Source organism: Callorhinchus milii, unplaced genomic scaffold (assembly GCF_018977255.1).
Source record: "Callorhinchus milii isolate IMCB2004 unplaced genomic scaffold, IMCB_Cmil_1.0 Scaffold4, whole genome shotgun sequence".
NCBI classification, from domain to species: domain Eukaryota; kingdom Metazoa; phylum Chordata; class Chondrichthyes; order Chimaeriformes; family Callorhinchidae; genus Callorhinchus; species Callorhinchus milii.
This window is the reverse complement of record NW_024704745.1, coordinates 10,408,123-10,416,673: the sequence shown is the minus strand read 5'-3', so window position 1 is coordinate 10,416,673 and position 8,551 is coordinate 10,408,123.

Below are 8,551 nucleotides of genomic sequence, written 5' to 3'. Positions count from 1 at the left end.
CAGCACAGAAGGAGCAAGACTTCACCTCATTCACACAATTCAGTCAGCAATCCACAGGCTTTATCTTCCAAGGCAAACCTGCAATTAAAAAAAATCCAACCCAATAGTATCCAGGTCTCAACTACCAAACAGCTAATTTAGCTGGAAAGGCTCTTGTAGCAATGGAACAAGAGTGGCACCTTTATCACCTTGACACTTATGCCCAGGAGATACATTGGGTGCCACCACATGCCAGGTCATTTGATTAATTCAGTCATGTTTCATTCACCTCAAATTCGCCTGAGACTATCTGAGACACTATTTTTCTGAACATCAGTCCTCTGGCCAGTGGCACCTGCCTCCTTTTGTTGGTGTCCAGTGGATTTTCTGTCAAACCACTGAATCACTACTCAATTTCTGGATATGCCCAAACCGCGTTATTCTTAATCTCTCTTTTTATTCTTTTAAATATTATTATATTATTATAAAATAATAATAATCGTTGTATTTGATATTGCACCTTATCACGTCTTTGAGATGTCTCAAAGCACTTCACAGAATATATTGTAAAGTGAATTGACTGTGTATTTTTGGGGAAACAATCACAATGTCCCACAAACAGTCTAATAATGATTAACCTAATAATTTTATTATTAATCAATCATAATTAATTTAATGGTGCCTTTGCAACTGTACTCAAGCATCAGGCAACGTTTCCAAGAGAGAAGAAAAGAGAAAGGGAGAAAAGGACAAAAAAATTCCCAAAGGGATTGCTTTTTTTTAAACCTGCTCTCTCAAACAAAATTCTGAAATATACAACATTAAATAACGATGATAATAATAATCCTTGCATTTGATGTAGTACTTATCACCTTGTTGAGATGGCTCAAAGCACTTCACAGGATATACTATAAAGTGGTGTGACTATTTTGTGGGAGAATTGAAGGTTAGAGAAGCAGGATAACAGTGCTATAGTCAAGGTAGCAGATCTAAATAAAACACCTCAATTTGGTTTATTTACCTCACCAATTCTTGTTATTTATTTAACCTTAAAATAAATGCTGCCTGAAAAGGTCCTGATTCCTCATTATCCTCCTTATTATTATATTATCATTATCTATTTTTAACATCATGGGGTCAGGGTACATACACATGGCTCATCTCTTACATTGTTTTTAGCTGAATGACCCCAGTGACAAGCAGTGTCAGAAACTGCTCTCAACAAGGGAAGTTAACAAAGTACTACAGACGAATCTTGGCTTAAATTTGACAGGTACTAAAAATATAAATCTTAGAGGGGCATTAAAAATGGCAATGTATCTTCTTTGATAATAATAATAATGCTTGCATTTGATATAGCACATTATCACGTCTTTGAGATGTTTCAAAGCGCTTCACAGAATATACTGTAAATTGAATTGACTGTATATTTTGTGGACAAAACGCGGCAGCCAATTGCGCACATCAGTGTCCCACAAACAATCATGGATTCGCTGACTAAATTATTATTATTATTTTTTTGAACGGTTTATTACCCCGGAAAAAGCAATCCGCCAATCGACCAACAACTGGGTTCCTACTCGCAACATCACCCGGCTCCGCCACTGTCTCATACCACAGGCCACCAAAACCCTCATACGCGCATTCATTACATTGAGGTTTGACTATGCAAATTCCCTGCTTGTCGGCCTCCCCAATTCCTCCCTCCATAGGCTACAGATCATCCAGAACCCTGCAGCCCGTGTCCTCTCCCGCACCAGGCTCCGTGACCCTATCACCCCCATCCTCGCCCGACTTCACTGGCTTCCCATCACACAGAGGATACAGTTCAAGATCCTGGTCCTCACCTTCAAAGCCCTCCATGGTCTTACTCCACCCCCTACCTTTGTGACCTCCTAACCCCCTACCATCCTGATCACTCCCTCCGCTCAGAGGGCGGGCCTTCTCTCACTCTGCTCTCACTATCTGGAACTCCATCTTGCAGTCCCTCTGCCTCACCCCCTCACTTGCCTTTTTCAGGACCCATCTCAAGACCCTTTTCTCCAAACGTGCTTTCGATCACCCTGCTTCCCCACCCCTGCCTTCCACCCTCTCCAATCCCGACTTCCATCTTGGGTCTGAAACTCTGACTGCCCAGCGCCTTTCGATGTCCTCCTGACGTGAAAGGTGCTATACAAATGTAATTTTGTTGTTGTTGATATTACTACTAGGTGAACAGGGCAAGTGTAGTAAGGAAACTTGCCCAACATTTCGCTCTGCCTGGGAATCGAAGCCAGGTCCTCTCGCTTGTGAGGCGAGTGCTCTAACCACTAAGCTACAGAACTCCACGGGATTTATACGCTTGATGTATATAAATCACAGTTATAACTGTGGAACTCAAATGTTAATACTGTATTTCAGACAAATGTTAAACTCTTTGCCTCAATCCCTCCACCTTGCCCCCTCTTTGCCCGTGAAGACTTTCCTTTTCGACCATGCGAACAATCACCTCTCCTTTCTCCCCGGTTTGGCGTCAAACCATACCATTGTAAAGCACACCAAGATGTCACCCCACATGAAGAGTGCTGTATAAACGCAAGTTGTGGTGGCTGATATTAAATTATAGGGTGATATTAAATATATACAGGATATTGCTTTGGGTGCAGTTGACATTGGAATGCAATTCTAGAGATTGGATTACAGAAAGAACATTACAGTCATGGAAAGGGCGTATCTTAGGTTAACCATGGATGAGTGGCTTAGAATTTTAACCCTTCATCCATTGACAATAGAGAGCATCACAGCCAAACACATTGTCCACAAATGTGTGTGTCCAGCTGTGGTACCTAAGTAGCTATTATAGGTGTCAGTTGATTGCACTCTCACTGAGTCAGAAGGTTGTGGGTTATAATATTAAGGGGTATAGGAAAAGAGTGGGGGAATAGGATTAGGGTAGATCACTCCATTAGGGGAACTACCCACTCGCACAGACTTGATGCGCCAAATGGCCTTCTTCTGTGCTATAACTCTTCTGATTTTAATAGGTAAAGTTTACGATGTTGCACAACTCATTCTGAGTGTTAACTAGAACAGTTGAGCCGAGTGGCCTGGTTTCCCTGCTGTACGTTCTTTGTAAATCTTTGTAAAGGTAATAATGCATTATGAAATGCCGCAAAACATTACTCTTATCACTCGATACAACATATTCAGAGGACATAGAAAGTCCAAATCTACTTGTAGCGCAAAAAAGAAAAACGGACATGATAAGTGTTGGCTGTAAATGATCACTCAGGTGGAGTATGCTGATGTTTGCGGTGTATTAATCTGGACAAATTGACACACACAGCTTGCTGTAGTGCTACTGCAAATGTCAGAAGAGGGCAGAGTAGAAAAAATGAAAATAAAACTCCCCAGTGATCGCCTGCAGAATAGAAGCAGGTTATTCTGTGGCTGAATTGCAGACTCTGGGTTGTGATGGGCTTACCCAGCAATAGTCCTACCATTGCGTGTGCAGTCAGATCAGATGTACAACGCACCAACAGGCAGAATACTCACTCACATCTGCTTTGAAATACAAAATGTGGAGGAGGGAGGAGGTAGGAGGAGAAGGAGGGGGGGCGAAAAATGTGTGCTTATGCCATCCACACCTTTCTGCCTCAGTCGTTCTGACTGAAGTAAAGATAATCAGACCCATCCTGTGCTTTAAACAACAACAACAACAACAACAACAAAAAAGCCCTTAAGTTATAAACGTAAAAGTTTGCACATACATTTATTTGCCACCATCCTCCCAAGAATGAATGATCATCCCTGTTCCTGGCTACAGTGTCTCCAGCTTCCATGTCTGATCGACTGCTGGACTTGTCCAGAAAGTACAGCAAATGTGTGTAAGAGAGTGTGTGTGTGTGTGTGTGTGTGTGGTATGTTCCCACACTCCAGTTTGATCACATCAAAAGCATTTAAAAAGCCAGTCAAATAGATCTGTCTCACAGTCTGCACACCCCACCTCTACCCCCATCTCCCCCCCTCTCTCCCTCTCTCTCTCTCTCCCTCTGCTTCACACTCTCCACAAAGAGGATTTCATCAGGATCTGGCAGGAAAACAAGTCTAAGTCGTACCTGGTCTACTGGAGGTCTGATGTGATCTGATGTGATGAGAACCATCAGGAAAACAGTTGTAATGTTGTGAAGGGGTGTGTGTGTGTGGGGGGGGGGGGGGGGGTGGGGGGTGGTTGGGGGAGAGCTTTTCAGACGATCAGATCTTTTCACCACCAAAAAAAAGAGCAAAGGTGAAGGTCAAGGCATTTTGGGGCTGAACCAGGAAAATGGTCGGTGACCCAAAACCCAGGGTGGTTTTTTTTTCCGGAAGAACAACAGTGCAAATGGACCACAAAGCTCATTCTGTAATTGCCACAGAGCCCTTTGTAAAATGGTTGTGTTGTCATCTGAGGAGGAGATGGGAAAAGGCTCTTCAGGGCTCTGACAGAAAAAAAAACATACACACAAGAGTGAAAATGAAGATAGATTCAGATTTCAATTCCCAGTAAAGCTAAGGACATAAAAAAAACACCCCCTGTATGTATGGCCATATTCCAATACTTGTGCCAGTTTTTGTTTTAATCACAATCTCTAGGAATTCTATTGGGAGAACAGCCAGAACTCTACACCGACTGGTATTTTATTAGAGGAAGGGGTGGGGTGGGAGTGCTTCAAATGAAAACCTTTCTGAGAAGGCGCTCACCGACGGAGAGGCTTCTTTGGACGCTGAAGTAAGGTGTCTCCGCAGTGATATGAGATAAATGGTTTATCTCATGGCTGCTTGTAGGAATACCATGTACAATAAGATAAAAAATTACATTTGTACAGCACCTTTCATGTCGGGAGGACGTCCCAAAGCGCTGTATAATACAACACTGAAGATATTTGGACATTTACTACTATATATGTACAGAGGTTCCACCTCACGTACTCCCTCGTAATGGAACACATCTTCCCATTAAATTTGTAAATCAACTTATTTGGGCCGATTTGGGCGCTTCTTGAAAAAGTTTTCTGAAGACAACAACAACCAATTGCATTTATCTCGCGCCTTTCCGGACGGGAGGACTCCCAAGTTGCTGGACAATAAGGGGTTTGCACCCGAGCTGTGGGTTGGGATCAGAGAGGGGTGGAGGACAATAATAATAAATCTACTAATAATAATAATTACTGAAAGGTAAATTGTATGTTTCAGAACACCTCTTGGCATATCGTAAAAATGACGTTACAAGCGCTAGGAGTTCTGTAGCTCAGTAGTTAGAGCACTCGCTTTGCAAGTGAGAGACCTGAGTTCAATTCCAGGCAGGTCAGGGCGAAACCTTGGGCAAGTTTCCTTACTCCACACGTTTAATAATAATCCCTCCAAAACAAAAAACAATAATAAATTGGTCATTTTCAATCTACGACTGTTTGTGGGACATTACTGTGCGCAATTGGCTGCCGCATTCGCCCACAAATATACAGTCAATTCACTTTACAGTGTGTTCTGTGAAGCGCTTTGGGATGTTCTCCCGACGTGAAAAGCGCTATATCAAATGCAAGGATTATTATTATTATTATACCACTGCCATGCAGGAATGAATTATTGTACAGGAACTGGGTGCCTCTGCTGAACAAAGCAGTTACATTAGCCACCGTGAAAAGCACTTTGTTATTTATTTGATGTGTAACAATCTGGGATGGAGCGAAGTTATAGATTCCCAACACTGAGAAGGTAAACACTGAGCAAAGACAATGCAGTTTGACAACATATTGGTTAATAAACATAATAATAATTGCATTTGATATAGTGCTTTATCACGTCTTCGAGGCGTCTCAAAGCACTTCACAGAATACAATGTAAAGTGTAGTGACTATGTGTTTTGTGGGCGAAACATGGCAGCCAATTGTGCACAGCAGTGTCACACAAACAGTCATGGATTGAGTGATTTAATTATTATTATTTTTGGAGAGATTATTACCCCCGTTAAAAAGTGTAAGCATATCGTTTTGTGTGTGTGTGTGTGTGTGTGTGGTTTATCCCATAGTCTGCTGACAATTTAGTTTTTTTAAAAAATGAAACTTTAGATACAAAGTTTTTCTCTTAAAAATAGTCTCCATCCTGAATTAATTTTGAGTAATCTGTGAATACATGATACACTATGTGGTACAAACCCATATTTGTGCTGAGTTAAAGCATCTCAGCTTTAATAGCACTACATTTGGCCTCGTCATCCTTTTGATTTTGAAGCTGATATTCTGTAGTTCTACAAAGAACCTACAAACAAATGAACTTCAAAATGAAGAAGCGTTAAGAATGGCCCAAAATCTAATATATAATGCAACTTGTTGTTGTTATTGGCACTGGGAAACTGGAATCCAATGTGAATCAGGGACGTGAAGAGAGAAGGGGAGAAATTGGAGATAATTGGTTTAAAAAAAGACCCACTATATGGCCTATTGTTTAGTATTTTATAATCTTAGCTACTGCCATTTCAAACAAACAAATTCCACTCAGAGTGACACACATCATCTTTGCTATTATAGTCATGTTTCGCCAAAGGCACTGCATATAACTCCATAGAATTATTACCCACATATGTCTGTTTTAAGTCTCTGAAATCTGCTATTAAAAGCAAATTAGCATATTGGTCTGAAATCCATCATAGAATAAATAAATATCTTGCATGATCCTTTCCTCAGAAATTGACCTTGTTTCTCTCTTTAAGGTTTTCTTCAATCTACAGAGTGTATATCTTGTCAATTTATCAGTTTGACATATTTGATTGAAATTGACAGAGCTACACAGTAGGCAGTCTACAGTGTCTTGGAAAATCTAATGCGCCATTACACTATACTTTCATGGATAAAGTTACATTGAAGCATAATCTTTATTGCAATTCTTGAAAGGATTAGTCGTGTCTAACTTTTTATTAAAAATATACCGTTAGCCTCCTAAATTGCATTTTTCTCACTAATCCATCACGTTTTGCTGGTGCCCTCAAACTATTGGGAATAATCAATTTCTCAGATTTTTAATTTAGCTACAGTATTCCCTCCCTTCCTCACCCAATTCAAAGTCCTTTTCAAGACCTATCTCTAAGACAGCACTTTTGGTCACCTTTTGCCCTCCCCATCCCACCTCCACGGCTCCCACCCCCTGCTCGGAAACCAAACCAAGATTCTTGGGATGTCCTTCTGATGTGAAAGACATGCTATAAATGTGAATTTGAATTGTATTGGACCATGTATTCCACGTTGAGACAGATATTGGAACTTTAGAAACACAATCAAGCACTTATCCGTACTTGAGCTTTTAGTTACAGTTGTCCACTTCCAGCATGGTTGGTCCTAATGATCTAGTTTGGACCTCCAATCAAGTTTCTAGGTAAATTGAGTACACCTAAATGGAGTTGCCGTTTGCTTTCCTGTGTCACTTTGTTCTTCTGTCTTTGATTTTCTACATTCATTTCCTTCAGTTTCTTCCTGTGAAAGTGGTTATTTATTTAATTGTTGATTGTGGGATTTGGCTGGTGCAGATTGGCTGTCACGTTTGCCGACGTAATTTCACTTTCCTTCACAACTTTTTATTAGGCAAGAACTTAATAATAATTTGAAAGAACCAACAAACGATATATTACTCTAGTAATCAGCGCCTTGGGATGTCCTTCCGAAGTGAAAGGCGCTATACAAATGTAATTTTGTTGTTGTTTCTCAGGAAAGGGATGAATAGAAACGGGGGGGGGGGGAAATCCTTTATGATCTCCAAAGGTTTGTTCAGTCCGGCTTCATACCCACGGAAATCTTGTTTTGATTGTTGCATAACATGCCAAGAGGAGTTGTGAAACATACAAATTACTGTTCAGCTAAATTATTCTAGGCTCTAGCTGTCTGGAAATGGTACATAAAATGGGTATCAGACATTAATAGCATGGTTTCTCTCGTCTTGGGTTGCAACAAGCTCTGGAATCTGATCTATTGAACTGTTGGCATATCCGTTATTTACTGAGGTATTCAAATTTGACTTGGAAGATCTCTTGTAGTGACTTTTAAGATAATGTTGGCAACCTTACATCACTTCCAACAAGTACTGGCATCCTAGGCTCTGTTTCTTTCAACTCAGTTTTTTGCCAGCTCGGAATGATATCAGGCCTTGAATAATAAGTTGATACTTAATTCTCTAGGATAATTGCAAACCTTCAGTAAATTGTTAGGTAAATGACTGTGTTGTGGACTGTGCTGCAATTACATATTCAGGACCAACACTGCAGAGATCTGGTGCTGCTCTAAGATCAGCTAAAACAACAACCTGCCCTTATATACCACTTTTTAATGGAAGAAAAATCATTCAAAGTGCTTCACATAGTTGGTGGGTGACACAGAGCAAGGTGGAAAGGAGGGGAGATAAGGAGAAGGTAATAAAAGGCATGGTCAACCTAGCAGTGATACTGTGCTTCTCACATCTGTCCATTCACATGATTCACCAGGACAGTTGAATCCACATCTATCTCACTCCTGTGGCAAATTAACAAATGGGTTTGGTTACTTCAGTTTATTTAACTATTTCAAAGTTGTAC